This window comes from Bombina bombina, chromosome 3 (assembly GCF_027579735.1).
Source record: "Bombina bombina isolate aBomBom1 chromosome 3, aBomBom1.pri, whole genome shotgun sequence".
NCBI lineage: Eukaryota > Metazoa > Chordata > Amphibia > Anura > Bombinatoridae > Bombina > Bombina bombina.
The window spans coordinates 590533543-590558358 of NC_069501.1; positions in this window are offsets into that span (position 1 = coordinate 590533543).

Here is a 24816-nt window from a genome sequence, read left to right on the forward strand (position 1 = left end):
TTCGGTTGTTTTTTCTGGGGTTCCTTCTATGTGGACCTCTGCCTATGGGGTGTTCTATATCATGTGCGTACTTTGGGAAGTTCAGCACCTTTGTGGAATGGGTGGTGCGACAGGTTTCTGGTCTGTCGTCGGTTGTTCATTATTTGGATGACTTCCTATTTGTGGGGAAGGCAAAGAACTCGGATTGTGCCGGTTAATGGAACATTTCTTTGCGGTGGCTGAGGAGTTCGGCATTCCGGTGGTGCATGAAAAGACAGAGGGCCCGGTCACGATTTTGAGTTTCTTGGGCATTGAAATTGATTCCAATAGGATGGAGTGCCGTTTGCCTGTGGATAAGTTGGTGGACCTTAAGGGTACCATCCGGGGGGTGATAGGGAGAAAGAAGCTTCAGCTTTGTGAGATGCAATCATTGGTGGGCAAGCTTAATTTCGCTTGTAGGATTATCCCAGTGGGGAGGGTGTTTTGCAGGAGGCTGTCACTAGCTACGGCTGGCGGCAAGGAGCCTAGGCATTGGATTCAGTTGGGGGCGGGTCTGAAGGAGAATCTAAAAGTTTGGATGTTATTTCTGGAAGATTTTAATGGGAGGGCATTGGTTCAGGAGAAGGCGGTTTCGAATGAGGAGCTCCATTAGTTTATGGATGCGGCTGGGTCAAGGGGCTTTGGGACATATTGCCAAGGAAGTTGGTCAGCGGGGGAGTGGCCTCAGGTGTGGAGGGATGTAGGTCTTACAAGGAACTTGGTTTTTCTAGAGTTATTTCCTTTGCTGATGGCATTGAAAGTTTGGAGGGATCGGTTGAGGGACAGGAAGGTGGTGTTCCACACGGATAATCTTGGTGTGGTATTTGCGATCAACAAGTTGACATCTAGCTCTCTGCCGGTGGTGAGATTGCTGAGGCTGTTTGTATTGGAGTGTATGCATTTGAATGTCCTTTTCCATGCTGTTCATGTGCCAGGTTGCCAGAATGTTATAGCTGATGCTCTTTCTTGCTTTCAGTGGGAAAGGTTTTGGGAGGTGGCACCGGAGGCAGAGGAGGATGGAGTCAGATGTCCCCCAGAGCTGTTGCAGTTGGAATGGTGGAACTAATCAAAGTGGCTTGGGGAGCGCTAGCTCAAGGTACCTGGAACTCTTATGTTAAAATATGTGGGCAATGGGTGCAATTTTTGAAAGAGAATGGGTTTGAATCTTCAAGGGAGGGATGGATCCGGGGCATATTGGCGTGGATTGGGGAAGGGAGTTCAAAGGGCCTGTCAAAGTCAGTGGTGAGATGGAGGATGGCAGCATTGGGGTTTTTGTTCAAGTTATTTGGGTGGGAGGATCTCACAAAACTGTTTGCTATCCACTTAGCGATGCAGGGAGTGGGTAAGAGGCTGGTGAAGAAGGATAAGAGGCGGCCGGTGGTTTTCGACACCTTGACGCAGTTATTGGGTTCCTTGGAGAAGGTGTGTTCTTCAGAATTTGAGGCTATGTTATTTCGGGCAGCTTTTGTGTTGGCGTTTTTTGGAGCCTTCCGCATATCAGAGTTAGTGGGGGCGAATAAAAAAGATATGGGGGGCCTTCAGGCTAGAGATGTTTCCATTAGGGACAGGGTGTTGTGGATTTGGCTTAGGAGGTCAAAAACTGACCAAGACGGTGTGGGGCGTTGGATTCAAATTAGGGAAGTGAAAGGGCAAATTTGTCCGGTGGCCATTATGACAGCATTCGTAAATGCTCGGCCATCTGGCTCCCAGCCGTGGTTTATTCATCAGGACGGTTCGAGTTTATCTCAGTTTCAATTTCTTTGAGGTGGGACCAGATAATTAGGAGGGTGGTGGATTATGCGAGATTGTTCCGGCCTCCAGCTATTTTAGTAGTCCATGCTGGGGGTAACGATTTGGGTTTCCAGTCACAGAAGGAGTTGTTGGATAGGATCAAGAAGGATTTGTGTAGGCTGAAGGATTTGTTTCCTGACTTGGTGATATTGTGGTCTGACATAGAACCACGGTCAGTGTGGAGGTCGGCATGGAACTATAGGAAGCTGGAGGCCTCTAGAAAAAATATTAATAGATCAGTTAGCAGTTTTGTGGCTAAGATTGGGGGGTTTGGCATTCGCCATGTAGAATTTGAGGGTGAGACGGGGCGGTGTTTTTTCCTAAGGGGCAGGGTACATCTAAATGAAGTAGGTCTGCACCTCTTTAATTTCAACATCAAAGAGGGGATGTTAAAGGCCTTAGCTCGGGTGGGGGCGGCTCGTCTATGATGTGCTGTGGCGGGGGTGCTTGTTTTATATGCTGGAAGTTAAAAAATTGGTACCTCCCTAAAGAGGCGGGCGAGTTTTGGGGGATGTACCTGGTGGTAAGCCGGGGGAAGGTACATCCCTGGGGACAAACACCTTATGGTTTTCAGGTTAATATGTTTAATGATTATTTGAATTGGTTGAAATTTATAAAGTTATATTTATTAAATATTTTAATAAATGCGGGCTGCGGAGTTTACACCCAACTCTTGTGTGTTGCGTTATTCATTAAAGGCGGAATTTATGCCAATATGGGGTCAATGCTCCCTGGAGGAGAGCATAGACGGAGGGGAATTTGACCCCTATTGTGGCAAATGGAGCAGGCTAGAGGGGGATAGGTGGAGCCTGGGGGGGGGGCAGTATTTAAAGTTGGAGCGGAAGCCGCTCATCCTCTTTTGCCTCTGCAAGCGCAAGGTGAAGTTCCCTCCCCTTTTGTTAGGATTATGTCGCAGCGTGGGTGGGGGTGCTTGTTTTATATGCTGGAAGTTAAAAAATTGGTACCTTCCTAAAGAGGCGGGAGAGTTTTGGGGGGATGTACCTGGTGGTAAGCCGGGGGAAGGTACATCCCTGGGGACAAGCACCTTATGGTTTTCAGGTTAATATGTTTAATGGTTATTTGAATTTGTTGACATTTATAAAGTTATATTTATTAAATATTTTAATAAATGCGGGCTGCGGCCTTTACACCCATCTCTTGTGTGTTGCGTTATTCATTAAAGGGGGAATGTATGCCAATATGGGGTCACACTAACCTCATTGACCTTTACCCCCAGAACAATTAACCTTGGCCACCACTTATATCTTAACCATAAATCTACTTAATTCTGAACAGCACCTACAAAATTCCTCCTTCAGTAATCCTCACTAAATCTGCCCTTCATTTGCCCTCCCATCATGAATCCCCAAATGGAAACAAAACCCTAAATTCAAAATTTAAAAAGAAAGTTAAAAATGAAAATAATCTTGAAACAAATTTTCATCTGGAACAAACTAAAGAAAAGCGATTATTCTCTTGTTGCTTAGATTTTTATTAATTTTGTTATCAATAAAAAAATTCTGAAATTACTTCAGAAAATGTTAAATTAATTTAAATATAAGTAACCCTTTCCTGCTAAGCCATTTCACACTTTTGTATTGAAACTTTTTTTTAAAATTTCAAATTATTTATATATATATAAATATATAACGCGAAAAATACCCTACTCACACACAAACCTGATCGCATTTGATTGCATTTTGCACTAACCTGACATGAAAATATATAAATACATTGGAATACCATATCTTTTTTTTTAATGTACATAATAGTGTAATAATTTATTTTAGTATGTTTTGCAAAAAAAAAAAAAAAAAAATTAACCTTTTTCTTCAGGTCTCAAGTTGCGCTAAATATTACAGCTCAGTTTCAGCTTTCGCTTGAACACAAACTATAACTTCTAGCTTGCAATACCAACAATATTTGGAGTGTCACGATATCTCGCTCCCGATATACCCAGGACATGCTTGAAAACTAGAGAAATCTCAATGTATCCTTCCTGGTAAAATATTTTAGAAATAAAAAATAAAAAAAATATCTTTTGACAGTATAGGTTGCTCTAGAGCTGGATGCGCTAACCTATCGCTGGTAAATGGGATTTACCATGGACTTCAAACATCAAGTTGCGCGCTGCTGTTAGCACGGTACAGCGATATTGCCCTATGTTGTTTTTTTTTCTGTCAATTTCTATAGTGTATATGCACATTTATGGTTCCACATTTAGCATTATTTTACCTATCCAAAACACCAAGATTGAAGGAAAATTAAGATAAAAAATAAGCACTAACACATACAGGAAAACCCCCCAACATATTTTATATGTTACTGACAAAATATAAATAATGTCACTGTTCTGTTACTGGCACAACAAGGTTAAAGGGACACTCAAGTCAAAATTAAACTTTCATTATTCAGATAGAGCAGCAATTTTAAACAACTTTCCAATTTACTTCCATTAACAAAATGTGCACACTTTTTATATTTTAACTTTTTGAGTCACCAGTTCCTACTGAACATGTGCAGAATAAAACGTGTATGCATTTGTGATTGGCTAATGCCTGTCACATGGTATGTGTATGCATTTGTGATTGGCTGATGGCTGTCACATGGTACAGGGGGAGTAGAAATAGACATAACTTTTAAAATTGTCAGAAAAAAAATCTGCTCATTTGGCGTTCAAACTAAGTGCTATTGCATTGTCTTGTTATCTTGCATTTGTTAGATATACAAATCTACTGTGTTAACTGGTCTTTAAACTACTACTATTTATGTGTTACAGGTACAAAAATGCAATAATCACTGTTCAGTGTGTTAAAGGTACAGTAAACACTTTGTAATTGCATAAAATTGCTGTTGTTTCAATAGCATAATCTCAACTAAATCTAAACATTTTCAAAACAAATTATCATTTTTTTTTTCAATAGCCATACTACACCAACGATTTGCATTATTTGGAAGAGCCAGTCAGTAGGGTGCATTTCAAGTTCTGAGAATTAGAAAATCCACAATTCAAATCACTGTTTTTTTGTGTCTTATCTGAACAAAAAGGTTAAATAACTGTCTTGTAAGTTATTGGCACACTTTTTTATTATGTAGTTAGGGCACTGGGTTATATTATTAGTAATATGCCCACTTACAAAGGTCTAAACATTCCTTCTTTGTTGAGGTTACTAGAACTTGGGGCATATGTAGGCTAATATGTAACCCTAGTCTGGGTCAGTATGTATGTATTTTACAATTAATACAAGCATATTTTCAATGTTCAAATTGATAACTTGAGTTGTACTTTTGATACCTTGGTGATTTGTTTAAAATTACAGGGCAGGGTTGATCAGTTGATTCATATTGTTAATTACTTGATTGATTAAAAAAATAAAGTTTAAGTTGCATATATTATTTGGATATAATGGAATCCAAAATTGTATCTGGTTAGTCACTTTTTATGTGGTAATTCCATTTTGGTAGCATTTAGTTTTCATACTAAAGAACCCTTACAAATTCATCTGAAAAGAAAACCGATTTGGATAATATTAAGATATTTACACAACGCAGGTATTTTTTTCTTAGTGTATTGATTTATCATATTTTTGCTTTTCATTTGATTATATTTAATATATTTGTTTAGCATAGTTTGTGTACAAACAACACAAGATGCACATAGAGAACAAATTTGTTTTCACCAAAACTTAAAATAGGTTATCATGTTTTTAATGTTCATTTATGTTGGGTTTTTTTTAATTATGGCTCATTTTGGAAATAAATTCCTTAGATATGCTTATATCTAAATAAGATTTAGATATTTTCTTTTTAACCACAATGATCCAGATTCCGAGGGGAGCCCAAAATATCGCGTATGCGAGCGCAATATTTGTGCTCCACTCAGTATTACCAGCGCACGCAAGCACGGTTCCATAGGCTACAATGGGAGCCTCGTTCTCATGCCATGAGACATGGCTGAGAACCTAGCGCAGTGATTCGCAGCAAAGTTGAAATATATATGTATACGCTTATGTACATTTATATTTATATTAATAAATATATATCTAAATAAGCATAAACATATACATTTATTGGAATAACACATTCCCCATAGACTGCTATGTAAAGACACTTTTATGTGCCAGTTTTTTTCTAACACCCCTTACCCACTCACTTTAACCCCTAAAAACTGCTTTGTGCAGTTTTTTTTTTTTTTAAATTAAAGATACTCATTTTTTTTATTTGTATTAATGATATGCACACTTAAATTTGGGGGCAATTGGGGCACATTTTTAAAATTAATTGAGTGCTTATTGCTACTGTGAGCTCATAGTAGCATTAACCAGCCAGTTGTAATGGCTGGTTATTTAACCCCTTAAGGACAAGGCTATTTTTCAATTTCTTTCCCTTAAGGACCAGGGCTATTTTTACATTTCTGCTGTGTTTGTGTTTAGCTGTAATTTTCCTCTTACTCATTTACTGTACCCACACATAGTATATACCGTTTTTCTCGCCACTAAATGGAATTTCTAAAGATACCATTATTTTCATCATATCTTATAATTTACTATTAAAAATATTATAAAATATGAGGAAAAAATGGAAAAAAACACACTTTTTCTAACTTTGACCCCCAAAATCTGTTACACATCTACAACCACCAAAAAACAACCATGCTAAATAGTTTCTAAATTTTGTCCTGAGTTTAGAAATACCCAATGTTTACATGTTCTTTGCTTTTTTTGCAAGTTATAGGGCAATAAATACAAGAAGCACTTTGCTATTTCCAAACCACTTTTTTTCAAAATGAGCGCTAGTTACATTGGAACCCTGATATCTGTCAGGAATACCTGAATATCCCTTGACATGTATATTTTTTTTAGAAGACATCCCAAAGTATTGATCTAGGCCCATTTTGGTATATTTCATGCCACCATTTCACCGCCAAATGCGATCAAATAATTTTTTTTTCACTTTTTCACAAATGTTTTCACAAACTTTAGATTTCTTACAGAAATTATTTACAAACAACTTGTGCAATTATGGCATACATGGTTGTAAATGCTTCTCTGTGATCCCCTTTGTTCAGAAATAGCAGACTTATATGGCTTTGGCGTTGCTTTTTGGTAATTAGAAGGCTGCTAATTGCCATTGCGCACCACACGTGTTTTATGCCCAGCAGTGAAGGGGTTAATTAGGGAGCATGTAGGGAGCTTGTAGAGTTAATTGTAGCTTTAGTGTAGTGTAGTAGACAACCCAAAGTATTTATCTAGGCCCATTTTGGTATATTTAATGCCACCATTTCACTGCCAAATGCGATCAAATTTAAAAAAAACTTAAAATTTTTCAATTTTAGGTTTCTCACTGAAATTATTTACAAACAGCTTGTGCAATTATGGCACAAATGGTTGTAAATGCTTCTCTGGGATCCCCTTTGTTCAGAAATAGCAGACATATATGGCTTTGGCAATGCTTTTTGGTAATTAGAAGGCTGCTTAATGCCGCTGCACATCACACGTGTATTATGTCTAGCAGTGAAGGGGTTAATTAGGGATCTTGTAGGGAGCTTGCAGGGTTAATTTTAGCTTTAGTGTAGAGATCAGCCTCCCACCTGACACATCAGACCCCCTGATCCCTCCCAAACAGCTCTCTTCCCTCCCCCACCCCACAATTGTCCCCGCCATCTTAAGTACTGGCAGAAAGTCTGCCAGTACTAAAATAAAAGGTATATTTTTTTTTTTATTATTTATTTACATATGCTGCTGTGTAGGATCCCTCTTAGCACCAAACCTCCCTGACCCCCCCAAACAGCTCTCTAACCCTCCCCCTCTACATTATTGGGAGCGATCTTGGGTACTGGCAACTGTCTGCCAGTACCCAGTTTACAAAAAAAAAATTTTTTTTATTTTTTTCCCCACTTTTCTGTAGTGTAGCTTCCCCCCCCCAAGACTAAATCCCCAACCCCTCCTAGATCACTTCGATTAACTTTTTTAACATTTTTATTCCCCCTCTCTCCCTCTAAATGTAAACACACTGTTCCATAGTGTATGGTTTCCACCCGATCCCTCCCCGTGCACGCGCCCGCCCACCTCCTTTGTGCACGCGCACGAGTCCATGTGCGCCCCCCAGCAACCCCACCCACGATCCCGCCCACCTCTGCACATCAGTAAGCCATCGATGGCTGCCCACCCGCCTCCCACATCTGCTCCCACCCACCAACGATTGCGGCCATCGATGTCTGGTGCAGAGAGGGCCACAGAGTGGCTCTCTCTGCATCGGATGGGGAAAAATGTTATTGCAGTGATGCCTTGATATCGAGGCATCACTGCAATAACCGGAAAGTGGCTGGAAGCGATCAGGATCGCTTCCAGCCACTTTCAACCCCAACGTCGTACGCGGTACGTTGCTGGTCTTTAAAGACCAGTTTGTGTAAGACGTACCCTGTACGACTTGTGTCATTAAGGGGTTAACATGCGCCCGTAAACTATAAAACGATCAATTAGCACTTCACTTTTAATCTAGCCCAAAATGTTTTAATTATTTTAAAACAGGTGCTTAATAGCATTAGTGGAGTTTAAACTATTGATATTTATTTTAATATTCCAGGTGTAGGCATTGTGATGCACTGGTGTTCTTTGTGTACAGGAAGTACTGTGGTGTCATTAATGATGAGCGGAGTTCTTACTGATGGAGTTGAGATTATACTTTGGTGTTTGTCTGGCTGCTATTTCAACTTCTATTTTTCACAGCATAGAGTTTGACTGTTCTATAACAAAAAAGGTCCAATTTTTAAAAATAATTATCAATGTTTCGATTAAAAGTTAGAAGTCAAAAACTTTCAGTTTTTGGTAGACGGACAAACGTGACTGAATGAATAAATAGATAAATATACATGTAAAATCTACACCATAAAACAAATAATAAAAAAATATATATATTTTTCCCCAAACACTTTTATTTAATGCTTTTAACAGCACCAGCAACAATTTTCAAACTGATATGCCATATTAAAAAAGGGGAACTTTTTCTAGTGAGAGGGTTGCAAGTTGTAAGCAATGATTTCCAGACATGGAAAGATAAAACCTACTAGTGGACATAGAACTGGAACAGTGGACAGAAGAAGAGTCATTGCCCCCACCTCTTAGGGGTTGAACTGTGGGATACCCTCTAAATGAGCGTCCTGTATCATGGTCTACAGATTTGTCCTTAAGTCATGTCCTCACATGCATCATTCTCTTATAGGGTGACAAGGAGGGTGCTGGCCATTCACTGAGCCAAGAATAGAAAGCACAAGAATCTTGCTTTTGTTTTCTAAACAGCGCAAGGTCAGGTTTCCGTGGCAACCCTAAGCATTTCCTTTCTCCACGGGCCCCCACCCTCCCAGTATAACCATTCCTGGGAATCCCAGACCACAGTTCAGTGTTGTGTGTTCTGGGTTATAGGTCAGAGAGGAGCACAAAAGACTTGTTTAAAGAAAAAGGAAAATAATTCCATAGTTTAGGCAGAGTGTGGCTCTGTCAGTTGCAGTTTGCAGCCTGCAATTAGACATACCTATTAACTCAATGAGCTACCAAATAGGGCATTACTGCAATGCAGAAAGTTCACTCACTATTGATGATCCTTGAAGCTCTAGCAAGTGAAAGATAGATATGAAAGAAATAGAAAGATGTATGCAGTGTTTTAATATTTTTTGAAGGATGGAGATATGTACACATATTACAAAGACCAGTATATAAATGTTGTGTTACATATCCTTATCACCAAAACAGCTGTTGACATTAAGGGTATGTTTCAAACAAACAATAATACTACTACTACTCAAGGACATTATTGATAAAAAAAATTATAGTACCTTGCTTGACATTTTCTCTATTAATATAAGCAAAGCCTTCTATAACTCCTAAAATCAAAATATAAAGTTATGTTCATTTAAAAATGCATGTGTGCATGATCTGAACATCATTGCTACACTACAGAATTAAAAAAAATATATATAATAAAAACATGTTACAAACACTGTGTGCTGGTATGACAAGTTCATAGCAATGTGAATGTGATCTCGGGTTCGCATTGCTGGGATGCATTGTGCTCACAACAGCTCACAAGAGCGCCCTTCCAGAGGCTCCTATGGTAGCCTTGTTCTGATGCCGTCAGCGGAGGGGGTAAGTAGCGCATCACTATTTCTGTTTAAATGTAGTGATGTCAAAAATTTTAAAAATGCTCTGGTCTTTTGGGGAAGTTTTACTCTGAAAAGCCCGGTCCTTAGGGGGTTAATTTTTCTTTTCAAATGTTAGCATTTTTGTTCAGTCTCAAATAGCATGTTAAAGGGACACTAAACCCAAATTTTTTCTTTTGTGATTCAGACAGAGCATGCAATTTTAAGCAACTTTCTAATTTACTCCTATTATCAAATTTTCTTCACTCTCTTTGTATCTTTATTTGAAATGCAAGAATGTAAGCTTAGATGCCGGCCCATATCTGGTGAACAGCCTGGGTTGTCCTTGCTGATTGGTGGATAAATTCATCCGCCAATAAAAAAGAGCTATCCATAGTTCTGAACCAAGAAAAAAGCTTAGATGCCTTCTTTTTAAAATAAAGATAGCAAGAGAATGAAGAAAAATTGATAATAGGAGTAAATTAGAAAGTTGCTTAAAATTGCATGCACTCTCTGAATCACGAAAGAAAAATTTGGGCTCAGTGTCCCTTTAACGAACAATATTATCCTGTATTGCTTTAATAAAACATGTTTCCCAATTCTATTTAAATCTGTGCTCACAATAAATGTGTTCAATATTTTAATTACATGTTTGGATGTAAAAAAAAAAAATTTTTAAGTTATGTTTGCAATGTCAAAAAATGATATTATTGATTATTTGATAAATCTGCAATAAGCCCGCTTCTGTTTCTTATCAAGATCGGTTACATTTCTTAATAAAGTGAGAGGCTTTATTGACATAAACAGCAGGAACTATTTTTTAGAATAAAAAAAAAAAAAAAAAAAAAAGAATATTTTTACAGCGGATTTCCAGTTCTCGGGTCTAAATTTTATATGCACATATAAAAATATACTCATTTTCTCAGTATAAAGGTTGCAATATATTGCCCCATAGGACTCACAAAAAGCTCTCTATCCTATTTTGCATCACCTAGATTACAAGTTTTGCGTTACAGTTTTAACGCTGAAAAAATGGCCATTTCAGCGTAAAAACAGTAATGCAGCCATTACAAGTCATGTTGGTATAGCTATACCGCAAGCATTTTAGCCTGTAACGCAACGTCAATCCCACATTAAAAAAATGAAGTTTTTGCTTGGGATTTCCATAGCGCCGGTATTACAGATTGTGTGGTGAGACTAAAATGCTTGCGTTCCAGCCTATACCAACACGATCTGTTCCGCTATCTGAGACCAGTAGTTATGAGTTTTGCGCAGCAAAAATGTTTCACAAATCTCATAACTAAAATTTTGCAAAGTTCACTAACACCCATAAACTGCCTATTAACCCCTATTCCACCGCCCTCCTGCATCACAAACACTATTTAATACTTATTAAACCCTAATTTGCCAATCCTGACATCGCCGCCACTAATAAAAGTGATTACCCCTATTCCGCCGCTCTCCGACATCGCCACCACTATAATAAAATTATTAACCCCAACATCGCCGACACTATAATACAGCTTTTAACCCCTATTCCACTGCTCCCCGACATCGCCACCACTAAATAAACCTATTACCCCTAAACCTAACAACCCCCTAACTTTAAATTACAATTACAATATCCCTATCTTAAAATAAATAAAAACTTACCTGTAAAATTAAAAAAACCCAAGTTTAAACTATCAATTAACCTAACATAACTATTATACTAAAATTAAACTAACTACCAATTAAATAAAAAAAAATACACATTAAAAAAACTAACACTACTAAAAAAATGAAGTCTAAAATTGCAAAATTAAAAAATACTTAATTACAAAAAATAAAAAATACTAAATTACGAAAAATAACAAACAAAATGATCCAAAATAAAAACAATTACACCTAATCTAATAGCCCAATAAAAATAAAAAAGCCCCCCAAAATAAAAACAAAACCCTAGCCTACAATAAACTAGCAATAGCCCTTAAAAGGGCCTTTTGTAGGGCATTGCCCTAAAAAAATCAGCTATTTTACCTGTAAAAAATACAAAGACCCCCCCAACAGTAAAACCCACCACCCAACCACCCCCCAAAATAAAAAAACCTAACTCCAAATAAAACCTAAGCTACACATTGCCCTGAAAATTACATTTGTATGGGCATTGACCTTTAAAGGGCATTCAGCTCATTTAAAAAAAGCCCAAACCCTAATCTAAAAAAAAAACCACCCAAAAAAAGTAAAAAAAAAACAACTAACACTAACCCCCGACGATCCACTAACAGTTTTTGAAGTCCGCACATCCAGGCGGAGAGAAGTCTTCATCCAGGTGGCGAGGTTTGCATCCATCCAGGCGGCCTCTTCTATCTTCATCCAGGCGGCATCTTTTATCTTCATCCCGGTGGTGTCTTCTATCTTTATCCCGGCGGCGCGGAGCGGGTCCATCCTTGAAGACATCCGGCATGGAGCGTCCTCTTCATACGGTCACCACCGTACACTGAATCTTCAATGCAAGGGAGCCTTTTCAAAATAGCGTTCCTTGCATTCCTATTGGCTGATTTGATTTTTGAAATTCAAATCAGTCAATAGGATGAAAGCTACTGAAATCATATTAGCTGTTCAAATCAGCCAATAGAATGAGAGCTACTGAAATTATATTGGCTGATTTGAATAGCCAATGCCATTTTGAAAATCTATTGGCTGATTTGAATAGCCAATGCCATTTTGTGCGGTATGGAGCTTATCGCCACCATATCGCACGCACAAGGCGGCTTTTCAGAAACTTGTAATGGCAGCGCTATGGAGGGTGAAATAACGCAACTTTTGTTGCGTTCGTTTCACACCCTCTATAGCGCAAAACTCGTATTCTAGGCGTAAGTTAGTTAGTTCTTAATTAAATTGTACTTACCTACTTATTTACTGTCTGTTCTGCATTCTTATGTCTTTCACTACCTAAAATGTGTTAAAAACAGTTGCCTGTGGTGTTTCAGAATGTCTTATTTTCTTTAATAAATTAATTATATATATATATATGTGTGTGTGTGTGTGTGTCAATGTAAATGTATATATTTTCCAGAAATTGATAATCACAAGAAACTGCAAATACTATAAACATTAAAACATGAAAAGGTAAACAGATAATAAACCTAAGCACCACTCCTTGACCGCTCCAATAAAATACCTAAAAAATCATGGCATAGGCAAATGGCTATATATTTGTGGTAAAGTCCTTAGTGGAGTTTGCACTCACTTTAGCCTTGGCGATATCTGCCTCTGTCATTGGATGTGCACTGAGAGTGCTTTCCGTTCGTGGGAAATGCACCCAGCATATTCTGAAAACTGCTGGATATGTACCCAGCCAACTCTGAGAGTGCTGCCCTTTGCGATGTTTTTCCTATCTATCTATCTATCTATCTATCAGTCTGTCTGTCTATCTATCTATTCAATCTGTCTTATCCCTCACCTATTGGTGTTCATCTATAGTAGAGGATTTGAATAATGAGGTTTGCTAACTTCCTTAATGATATTTTCTGCTACAGGGTTTGAAATAAACAGATCTTCTGACATACGTACAATATAATAGTGTAAACACATCATGTGCAGTTTAACACACATTTCAGTATCCCAAAAAATGGATCTAAATAAATCCTATTTCAGATTCCTGGTTTAATTTGCACATTGACAGCTAGTTCCTGTCCTGGCCTGTCTGGACCTCCCTGCACTAACAGTAACATTGGATTCCTAACATGGCTGAGTAAAAAGATAATTGAAGAATAAATTATATTCTCTTGTTCCTCAGTAAGTATCTGAAACTGCCAAATGAAAACAGAACATGCACTTAGACTACACAGATCCACTTATTTACTTTTAATTATTGCTACTATGAATTACTTAATTGAAAAAAAAAACATACTTTTGTGTACCATATAAATAATAATTTTAAGGCAGGCAAGATCTCTTTATCATAGCCTTATGTCTATTTAAAGCAGTTTACAATAGCATCTCTTGCAGAAGGATATGATCAGAATACACCACCTGTTCTGCAAAGCAAAACTTCCTCCTCTAACTATGCCTTCCACAAACCTACTAGCCATGAATCTTGTAATTTTCCACAACAAAGGGGAAAAAAACATATTTCAGAAAAAGAAAATGATTGGTTAGGTCTGAAATTGAAAAATTGTAAACTATAACAATCTGATGAAGTGATTTTTTTTCCCCTTTAAAGAAATTATAGCAGAAGTATGAAAAAAAATGTGTGTGGTGTTCAATTCAAATATACATTTATACAAAAAGTAATCATTACAGCTGTGTACAAATTAAAACTATATTTCAATTAGACTCAATGCAAGTTCAATAGGTTTATAATAAGGTCCTGTCTGTCCTTCCATATTTTTTGTCACTGTTAGCACCAGATGTGCTGGAGTCAGCAGGAATGGCTTATCGATTAGCCATCAGTAGCAGTGTGTGGCCCACGTGGGCAAGGCCGTTATTGATTAGCAGGGACTTTCTGTTGTTTGGTAAATAAGCCCCCTCTCGGCTTTTGTCACAAAAATTGAACGCCGAGTTAGCTGCTCTTCTGGGGCTCGCCGTGTAAGGCGTCTGCCTGGGAAAAGATTTAGGGGCAGCTGTCCATATATCGCAGGCTGGGAAAGGAAAAGGAGGGGATGGAGTTATAGGATGAGAAGCACTGAGATAATCCACTAATCCTGGGTAGAGAAGGAGAGAGGGTTTTTTTTTTTTTTTTGCTGCCCACCCCAAGGGGAGCAGGACCAGATTTACACATAAATAAGACTCAGCGTTTCCCTTTGACAGAAAAGGTTAAGGGGTTATTTGCTATAAGACTGTCTGCTTTTTCTCTTTCTTGAACAATGGCTATATCAAACTGGCTGCAGTCCAGCTCAGTAACAATCAGTGAAGTCTGAAGCAGTCAGCCATGTAACATCTTCACTCTTCGCGGAGGTTGTTTTGGTTAACTCATAGATTTGACAGGGATTCTCAGATGGGATTTTCAAGAACATTGCTGTTTTTTGTAATATCTGAGGATTCAGCATGTCATTTTCTTGGAAAATCTGTAAAAGCAAAAACAAAAAAACATATACAACGAGCTTCCACGTAAATTCCTATTTACAATGAATATGTTATAATAAACCCATAAATATATTGCTTGTTATTCACTCAGGTATCTGCTGTATGAGAAAGCTCACAAAACTAACTTCTAAAATACAGAAAACCAGGACGAAGAATCTGTTTATGTCAATATGGTTGTGATCTTGAATTTTACAATTAAAATATTTTTTTCTTATAGTACAATAAAACGTTGGAAATGAATTTGATCTTAGTGCAAAATGATTGTGGAAATAATTAAATAATATATACAGGTGATGTTTTTGTCCCACCTTGAAACAGTTTTCTTAGTTCTCAAAATTGGGTGGTGATACGTAGCTGCAAAAAGTCAGCCAGATTTGCCACTTTGGTTTACTTTGCTACACAAAGCTGGACTGGCCTACAAGGACACCTGGAGATTTCCTGGTGGGGCCCAGCAGCTGGGGCTGGTCAGCCACAATTTAAGGAGGTGGTGCTGGTGGTGAGGGGATGGAGCTGTATCCAGGGGTGGAACTACCAATGGTGCAGCAGATGCAGTGGTACCAGGGCCCAAGTGGTTGGGGGGCTAAAAGCAGCCATTCTATACGTTGTGCACCTATGTGGTCATTATATGTATATAGGTACTCACATCATTATACAGTGCAGCATGTTCACTGTAAGAGTCCTATTTAACAAAGGTCTTGCAGACCTGATCCGGTAGTGCGGATCAAATCCGCAAGACCTCGCTGAATGAGGAGAGCAATACGCTCTCCGTATTCAGCATTGCACCAGCAGCTCACAAGAGCTGCTGGTGCAACGCCGCCCCCTGCAAACTCGCGGCCAATTAGCCGCCAGCAGGGGGGTGACAATTGAATTGTGGCAATTCCTGTCTGCCTGCTCAGAATAGGCGGACAGGGTTATGGAGCAGCGGTCTTTAGAAACACGGGCCCTCAAGCTCCATTCGGAGCTTGATAGATAGGCCCCTTAGTGTAGATAATCTGTCATTATACAGCACAGTATATTCATCAGAGTATACATACTCATTATATATATACAGAGCATACTGTCATCATATAGTGTATATAAACTCTCTTCATTATACAGCACAGTGTTTCATTATAAAGTAGCATACTCATTATTAGTGTGAATGTAACTTGTAAGTTTTATTTCCTATAGCATTTTAGTAGCCCTCCTTTGAATGGTTTATCGCAGGGTTCTTCAAACTTTTTTCACAAGATCCAGTACCAAATACTTACGCTACCCTATTTTTATGCTTGGTTTGAAAATATCTGAAGTAATATACAACAATATAACAGCAATCTCTTGCAAAGTGACTAAAATGTGTGTGTACTTTATTCCTGAGTGTAGTCAAACTTAAATGTGTTGTAAAAGGTAATAACACACACACCACAAACACTCTCATACAACACACACCACACACACTCTCATACAACACACACCACACACACTCTCATACAACACACACCACACACACTCTCATACAACACACACCACACACACTCTCATACAAAACACACACTCTCCTACAACACACACACCACACACACTCATATAACACACACACCACACACACTCATATAACACACACACCACACACACTCTCATACAACACACACCACACACACTCTCATACAAAACACACACACTCTCCTACAACACACACACCACACACACTCATATAACACACACACCACACATACTCATATAACATGCACACCACACACACTCTCATACAACACACACCACACACACTCTCATACAAAACACACACACTCTCCTACAACACACACACCACACACACTCATATAACACACACACCACACACACTCTCATACAACACACACCACACACAAGTCACAACCTAGTAAACATGGTGTTTGCTACCCATTAATGGGACTGACCTGTGGTTTGAAGGTCTAGTCAAGTCACTGTGAGACAGAGTTTTGAATGTCTTCTGGAGATCATACTATGGATAATAATTTTCAGAATATCAATGTCCTTTTTTTTTTTTTTTTTTTAACAAAGTAACATAATTTAATTCTGAATATAAAAATATTGAAGAAGGAGTATCCCAGTAATCCCCTTGAGAAAAAATGCATTGTATAAACTCAACGGAAAATATGGCTTATCTTCAAATTTTTACAGGGCTGCTTTTTATTCCCAGTCTGGTCCTGCTGCAAATTTCTGTAATGCTATTGATGGAGAGAAACATACGCTTGCAGTCATTTGGGGAAGTGGGAAAGAAAGAGATGCAAACACACAGAATATCTGTCATTCAGAGCTGGCAGCTTGCTCTGGGTGTACTGGACATGCTCAGTGTGTTCTTCTGTTTTCCATGATAGTGAAAGGAGCATGTGGGTCACATGAATGACTACACCCATTCTACACCTCTTTTAAAAAGAGTCCTGGACATGACTATGAAGAAGGTGGCAAGTCTAGAGGGAGAGAATTGTTGAGCAAGAAGATAATAAAGTTAAGTAATAATATTGGAAGATTATAGGAGGAAAGAGAGGAAATAGCAATGAGGACCTAGCTAGTGAAGTGCAAAATGAAACAAAGGATTGCATGTATTAAGCAGCACATGCAAGCCTTTTTCTAACAATGTAATAAGCAGCGGTCATTAGACTGCTACTTATTGCACTCTCCTCCACTTTTGTAACACACTTGCTCGAGGTGATTGACGGGCCCTTCTCTTGTACAGTTGGTTGCGTGAGAAAGGGGGCAGTATTACACACTTGCTTGAGTGTGTGTTGGTTTATACAGGCAGCTGATGTACAGGGTCCGCTTCCCATTCTTTTCAAAGTCGCGCGGACAGGCTCTCAATTTGAGAAACTTGTCCACAGTCTTAGTAAATGGGGCCTAAAGACTGAGAAAAAAAACAGGAAAGGAGTAAAGTAAATGTGGAGAAGAAAAGATGAAATGGGAAAACAAGTAGTGAGTAGTGGTAAATGGATAGAGTGACTGTTTCAACATGAGATAAGAGATAAAAGAGAATGAAAGGATATACTAATACAGGAGAATAGGAAAGGGGAGAAGTCATATACTAACACAGGAGGTGAATAGGGGGATTATATGTGGCAGGTGGTACATATGTAATTACAGATACAAACCCCTAAATCTGAATTTCCAAAATCCAAACATTCTGAAATCCAAACTTTTTAATTAATATTTTTTTTAAATTAAAATGATCAAAAGTTACTAATTTTCCTGCCTATAAGACACAATCTCTCTCTTGTGTCTTTGTTTTTTTTTTTTTTTGTGTTCTAAAATGCAAATAATAGTCTATATTTATTTAAAGGGACAGTATATTCAAAATTAAACTTTCATGATTCAGATAGGGCATGTAATTTTAAACAACTTTCCAATTCACTTTTATTATCAAATTTGCTTTTCTCTTTTAAGGTGTATCCAGTCCACGGATCATCCATTACTTGTGGGATATTCTCCTTCCCAACAGGAAGTTGCAAGAGGATCACCCACAGCAGAGCTGCTATATAGCTCCTCCCCTAACTGCCATACCCAGTCATTCTCTTGCAAGCTCTCAACATAGCTGGAGGTAGTAAGAGGAAAGTGGTGTAATATAGTTAGTTTTTTCTTCAATCAAAAGTTTATTGTTTTTAAATGGTACCGGAGTTGTACTATTTTATCTCAGGCAGCATTTAGAAGAAGAATTTGCCTGCGTTTTTCTATCATCTTAGCAGAAGTAACTAAGATCCACTGCTGTTCTCACATATGTCTGAGGAGTGAGGTAACTTCAGAGGGAGAATGGCGTGCAGGCTATCCTGCAATAAGGTATGTGCAGTTTAAGTTTTTCTAGGGATGGAATTTGCTAGAAAAAAGCTGCTGATACCGGATTAATGTAAGTTAAGCCTAAATACAGTGATTTAATAGCGACTAGTATCAGGCTTGCTATCAGAGGTATATACTCTGATTAATGTGCAATATAAAACGTTTGCTGGCATTTTAATCGTTTTTATATATGCTTTGGTGATAAAACTTATTGGGGCCTAGTTTTTTCCACATGGCTGGCTTGATTTTTGCCTAGAAACAGTTTCCTGAGGCTTTCCACTGTTGTAATATGAGTGAGAGGGGCCTATTTTAGCGCTTTTTTGCGCAGTTAAAATTACAGACAGAGACATTCAGCTTCCCTCAGCAGTCCCCTGTATGCTTTTAGGACATCTCTGAAGGGCTCAAAAGGCTTCAAAAGTCATATATTGAGGAAGGTAAAGCCACAGTGAAGCTGTGGCAGTTGTTGTGACTGTTTAAAAAACGTTTTTTTCAATTTGTTAATCCGTTTTTTGTATTAAGGGGTTAATCATCCATTTGCAAGTGGGTGCAATGCTCTGCTAACTTGTTACATACACTGTAAAAATGTCATTAGTTTAACTGCCTTTTTTCACTGTTATTTCAAATTTTAGCAAAATTTGTTTCCCTTAAAGGCACAGTAACGTTTTTTATATTGCTTGTTTAACTTGATGTAAAGTGTTTTCCAAGCTTGCTAGTCTCATTGCTAGTCTGTATAAACATGTCTGACATAGAGGAAACTCCTTGTTCATTATGTTTAAAAGCCATGGTGGAACCCCATATGAGAATGTGTACTAAATGTATTGATTTCACTTTAAACAATAAAGATCAGCTTTTATCTTTAAAAAATTTATCACCAGAGGATTCTGGCGAGGGGGAAGTTATGCCGACTAACTCTCCCCACGTGTCAGACCCTTTGACTCCCGTTCAAGGGACTCACGCTAAAATGGCGCCAAGTACATCAAAGACGCCCATAGCGATTACTTTGCAGGACATGGCGGCAATCATGGATAATAACCTGTCAGCAGTATTAGCCAGACTGCCGGAATTCAGAGGAAAGCACGATAGCTCTGGGGTTAGACGTAGTACAGAGCGCGCAGATGCCTTAAGGCCCATGTCTGATACTGCGTCACAATATGCAGAAGGTGAGGAAGGAGAGCTTCAGTCTGTGGGTGACATTTCTGATTCGGGGAAGCCTGATTCAGATATTTCTACTTTTAAATTTAAGCTTGAGAACCTCCGTGTATTGCTTGGGGAGGTGTTAGCTGCTCTGAATGACTGTGACACAATTGCAGTACCAGAGAAATTGTGTAGACTGGATAAATACTATGCAGTGCCGGTGTGTACTGATGTTTCCAATACCTAAAAGGTTTACAGAAATCATTAATAAGGAGTGGGATAGACCCGGTGTGCCATTTCCCCCCCCTCCTATTTTTAGAAAAATGTTTCCAATAGACGCCACCACACGGGACTTATGTCAGATGGCCCCTAAGGTGGAGGGAGCAGTTTCTACTTTAGCAAAGCGTACCACTATCCCTGTCGAGGACAGTTGTGCTTTTTCAGATCCAATGGATAAAAAAATAGAAGGTTACCTTAAGAAAATGTTTATTCAACAAGGTTTTATCCTGCAGCCCCTTGCATGCATTGCGCCTGTCACTGCTGCTGCTGCGTTCTGGTTTGAGTCTCTGGAAGAGGCCTTTCAGACAGCTACTCCATTGACTGAAATACTTGACAAGCTTAGAACACTTAAGCTAGCTAATTCTTTTGTTTCTGACACCATTGTTCATTTGACTAAACTAACGGCTAAGAATTCTGGATTCGCCATCCAGGAGCGTAGGGCGCTATGGCTTAAATCTTGGTCAGCTGACGTGACTTCAAAGTCTAAATTACTTAACATTCCCTTCAAGGGGCAGACCCTATTCGGGCTTGATTTGAAGGAAATTATTGCTGACATTACTGGAGGTAATGGTCATACCCTTCCTCAAGACAGGGCCAAATCAAAGGCCAAACAGTCTAATTTTCGTGCCTTTCGAAACTTCAAGGCAGGTGCAGCATCAACTTCCTCTGCTACAAGACAAGAGGGAACTTTTGCTCAATCCAAGCCGGGCTGGAAACCTAACCAGTCCTGGAACAAAGGCAAGCAGGCCAGAAAGCCTGCTGCTGCCTCTAAGACAGCATGAAGGAACGGCCCCCTATCCGGTAACTGATCTAGTAGGGGGCAGACTTTCTCTCTTTGCCCAGGCGTGGGCAAGAGATGTTCAGTATCCCTGGGCGTTGGAGATCATATCTCAGGGATATCTTCTGGACTTCAAAGCTTCCCCTCCTCAAGGGAGATTTCACCTTTCGAGATTATCTGTAAACCAGATAAAGAAAGAGGCATTCTTACGCTGTGTGCAAGACCTCCTAGTTATGGGAGTGATCTGTCCAGTTCCACAGTCGGAACAGAGACAGGGTTTTTATTCAAATCTGTTTGTGGTTCCCAAAAAAGAGTGAACCTTCAGACCCATTTTGGATCTAAAGATCTTAAACAAATTCCTCAGAGTTCCATCGTTCAAAATGGAAACTATTCGGATCATCCTACCTATGATCCAGGAGGGTCAGTACATGACCACAGTGGATTTGAAGGATGCTTACCTTCACATACCGATTCACAAACATTATCATCGGTTCCTAAGGTTTGCCTTTCTGGACAGGCATTACCAATTGTGGCTCTTCCCTTCGAGTTAGCTACAGCTCCAAGAATCTTTACAAAGGTTCTGGGATCGCTTCTGGCGGTCCTAAGACCGCGAGGTATATCAGTGGCCCCTTATCTAGAATACGGACATAGTTCTGGCATTTCTCAGGTCACATGGGTGGAAGGTGAGTCTCCTTCCTAGGGACTCTGATAGATTCTGTAAAAATGAAGATTTACCTGACAGAATCCAGGTTATCAAAGCTTCTAAAATCTTGCCGTGTTCTTCATTCTATTCCGCGCCCTTTGGTGGCTCAGTGTATGGAAGTAATCGGCTTGATGGTAGCGGCGATGGACATAGTGCCATTTGCGCGACTACATCTCAGACCGCTGCAACTATGCATGCTCAGTCAGTGGAATGGGGATTACACAGATTTGTCCCCTCTGCTAAATCTGGATCAAGAGACCAGAGATTCTCTTCTCTGGTGGCTATCTCGGGTCCATCTGTCCAAAGGTATGACCTTTCGCAGGCCAGATTGGACAATTGTAACAACAGATGCCAGCCTTCTAGGTTGGGGTGCAGTCTGGAATTCCCTGAAGGCTCAGGGATCGTGGACTCAGGAGGAGAAACTCCTCCCAATAAATATTCTAGAGTTAAAGGGACAGTCAAGTATAAATTAAACTTTCATTATTCAGATAGGACTTTTAATTTTAATTGACTTTCCAATTTACTTTTATCATCAAATTTGCTTTTTTCTCTTGGTATTCTTAGTTTCAACTAAACATAGGTAGGCTCATATGCTAATTTCTAAGCCTTTGAGGGCTGCCTCTTATCACATGCTTTGTAAATCTCTTTTAAACACAAAGAGACAGAAAGTACACGTGGGCTATATAGATAACACTGTGTTCAGGCACAGAAAGTTATTTAAGATATAGCACAATACAATGCTAAATTTAAGACAATAGATAATAAACAGTCACAGTCATGTGATCAGGGGGCTGGAAGAAGGTTCCTAGATACAAGGTAATCACAAAGGTAAAAAGTACATTTATATAACTGTGTTGGTTATGCAAAACTGGGGAATGGGTAATAAAGGGATTATCTATCTTTTAAAACAATAACAATTCTATGGTTGACTGTCCCTTTAAGAGCAATATTCAATGCTCTTCTAGCTTGGCCTCAGTTAGCAACCCTGAGGTTCATCAGATTTCAGTCGGACAACATCACGACTGTGGCTTACATCAACCATCAGGGGGGAACCAGGAGTTCCCTAGCGATGTTAGAAGTCTCCAAGATAATTCGCTGGGCAGAGACTCACTCTTGCCACCTATCAGCAATCCATATCCCAGGTGTAGAGAACTGGGAGGCGGATTTTCTAAGTCGTCAGACTTTTCATCCGGGGGAGTGGGAACTCCATCCGGAGGTGTTTGCTCAATTGGTTCATCGTTGGGGCAAACCAGAACTGGATCTCATGGCGTCTCACCAGAAAGCCAAGCTTCCTTGTTACGGATACAGGTCCAGGGACCCAGAAGCGGCACTGATAGATGCTCTAGCAGCGCCTTGGTTCTTCAACCTGGCTTATGTGTTTCCACCGTTTCCTCTGCTCCCTCGACTGATTGCCAAATTCAAACAGGAGAGAGCATCGGTGATCTTGATAGCGCCTGCGTGGCCACGCAGGACCTGGTATGCAGACCTAGTGGACATGTCATCCTTTCCACCAAGGACCCTGCCTCTGAGACAAGACCTTCTACTACAAGGTCCTTTCAATCATCCAATCTAATTTCTCTGAGACTGACTGCATGGAGATTGAACGCTTGATTTTATCAAAGCGTGGCTTCTCCGAGTCAGTCATTGATACCCTTATACAGGCACGAAAGCCTGTCACCAGGAAAATCTACCATAAGATATGGCGTAAATACCTTATTGGTGTGAATCCAAGAATTACTCATGGAGTAAGGTTAGGATTCCTAGGATATTGTCCTTTCTCCAAGAGGGTTTGGAAAAAGGATTATCAGCTAGTTCTTTAAAGGGACAGATTTCTGCTCTGTCTATTCTTTTGCACAAGCGTCTGGCAGAAGTTTCAGACGTTCAAGGTTTTTGTCAGTCTTTGGTTAGAATTAAGCCTGTGTTTAAACCTGTTGCTCCCCCATGGAGCTTAAACTTGGTTCTTAAAGTTCGTCAAGGGGTTCCGTTTGAACCCCTTCATTCCATTGATATCAAACTTTTATCTTAGAAAGTTCTGTTGTTGATGGCTATTTCCTCGGCTCGGACAGTCTCTGAGTTATCTGACTTACAATGTGATTCTCCTTATCTGATTTTCCATTCAGATAAAGTAGTTCTGCGTACAAAACCTGGGTTTTTACCTAAGGTAGTTTCTAACAAGAATATCAATCAAGAGATTGTTGTTCCATCATTGTGTCCTAATCCTTCTTCAAAGAAGGAACGCCTTAAAGTTTTACTTACAAGCTACTAAAGTTTTTCGCCAAACATCTACACTGTTTGTTGTTTACTCTGGACAGAGGAGAGGTCAAAAAGCTTCGGCAACCTCTCTTTCTTTTTGGCTTCGGAGCGTAATACGCTTAGCCTATGAGACTGCTGGACAGCAGCCCCCTGAAAGGTTTACAGCTCATTCTACTAGAGCTGTGGCTTCCACCTGGGCCTTTAAAAATGAGGCTTCTGTTGAACAGATTTGCAAGGCGGCGACTTGGTCTTCGCTTCATACCTTTTCAAAATTTTACAAATTTGATACTTTTGCTTCTTTGGAGGCTATTTTTGGGAGAAAGGTTCTACAGGCAGTGGTTCCTTCCATTTAAGCCTGCCTTGTCCCTCCCTTCATCCGTGTACTTTAGCTTTGGTATTGGTATCCCACAAGTAATGGATGATCCGTGGACTGGATACACCTTACAAGAGAAAACATAATTTATGCTTACCTGATAAATTTATTTCTCTTGTGGTGTATCCAGTCCATGGCCCACCCTGTCTTTTTTTAAGGCAGGTCTAAATTTTAAATTAAACTACAGTCACCACTGCACCCTATGGTTTCTCCTTTCTCGGCTTGTTTCGGTCGAATGACTGGATATGGCAGTTAGGGGAGGAGCTATATAGCAGCTCTGCTGTGGGTGATCCTCTTGCAACTTCCTGTTGCGAAGGAGAATATCCCACAAGTAATGGATGATCCGTGGACTGGATACACCACAAGAGAAATAAATTTATCAGGTAAGCATAAATTATGTTTTTTCTCTTGGTAATTCTTAGTTGAAAGCTAAACCTATGTAGGCTCATATGCTAATTTCTAAGTCCTTGAAGGCTACC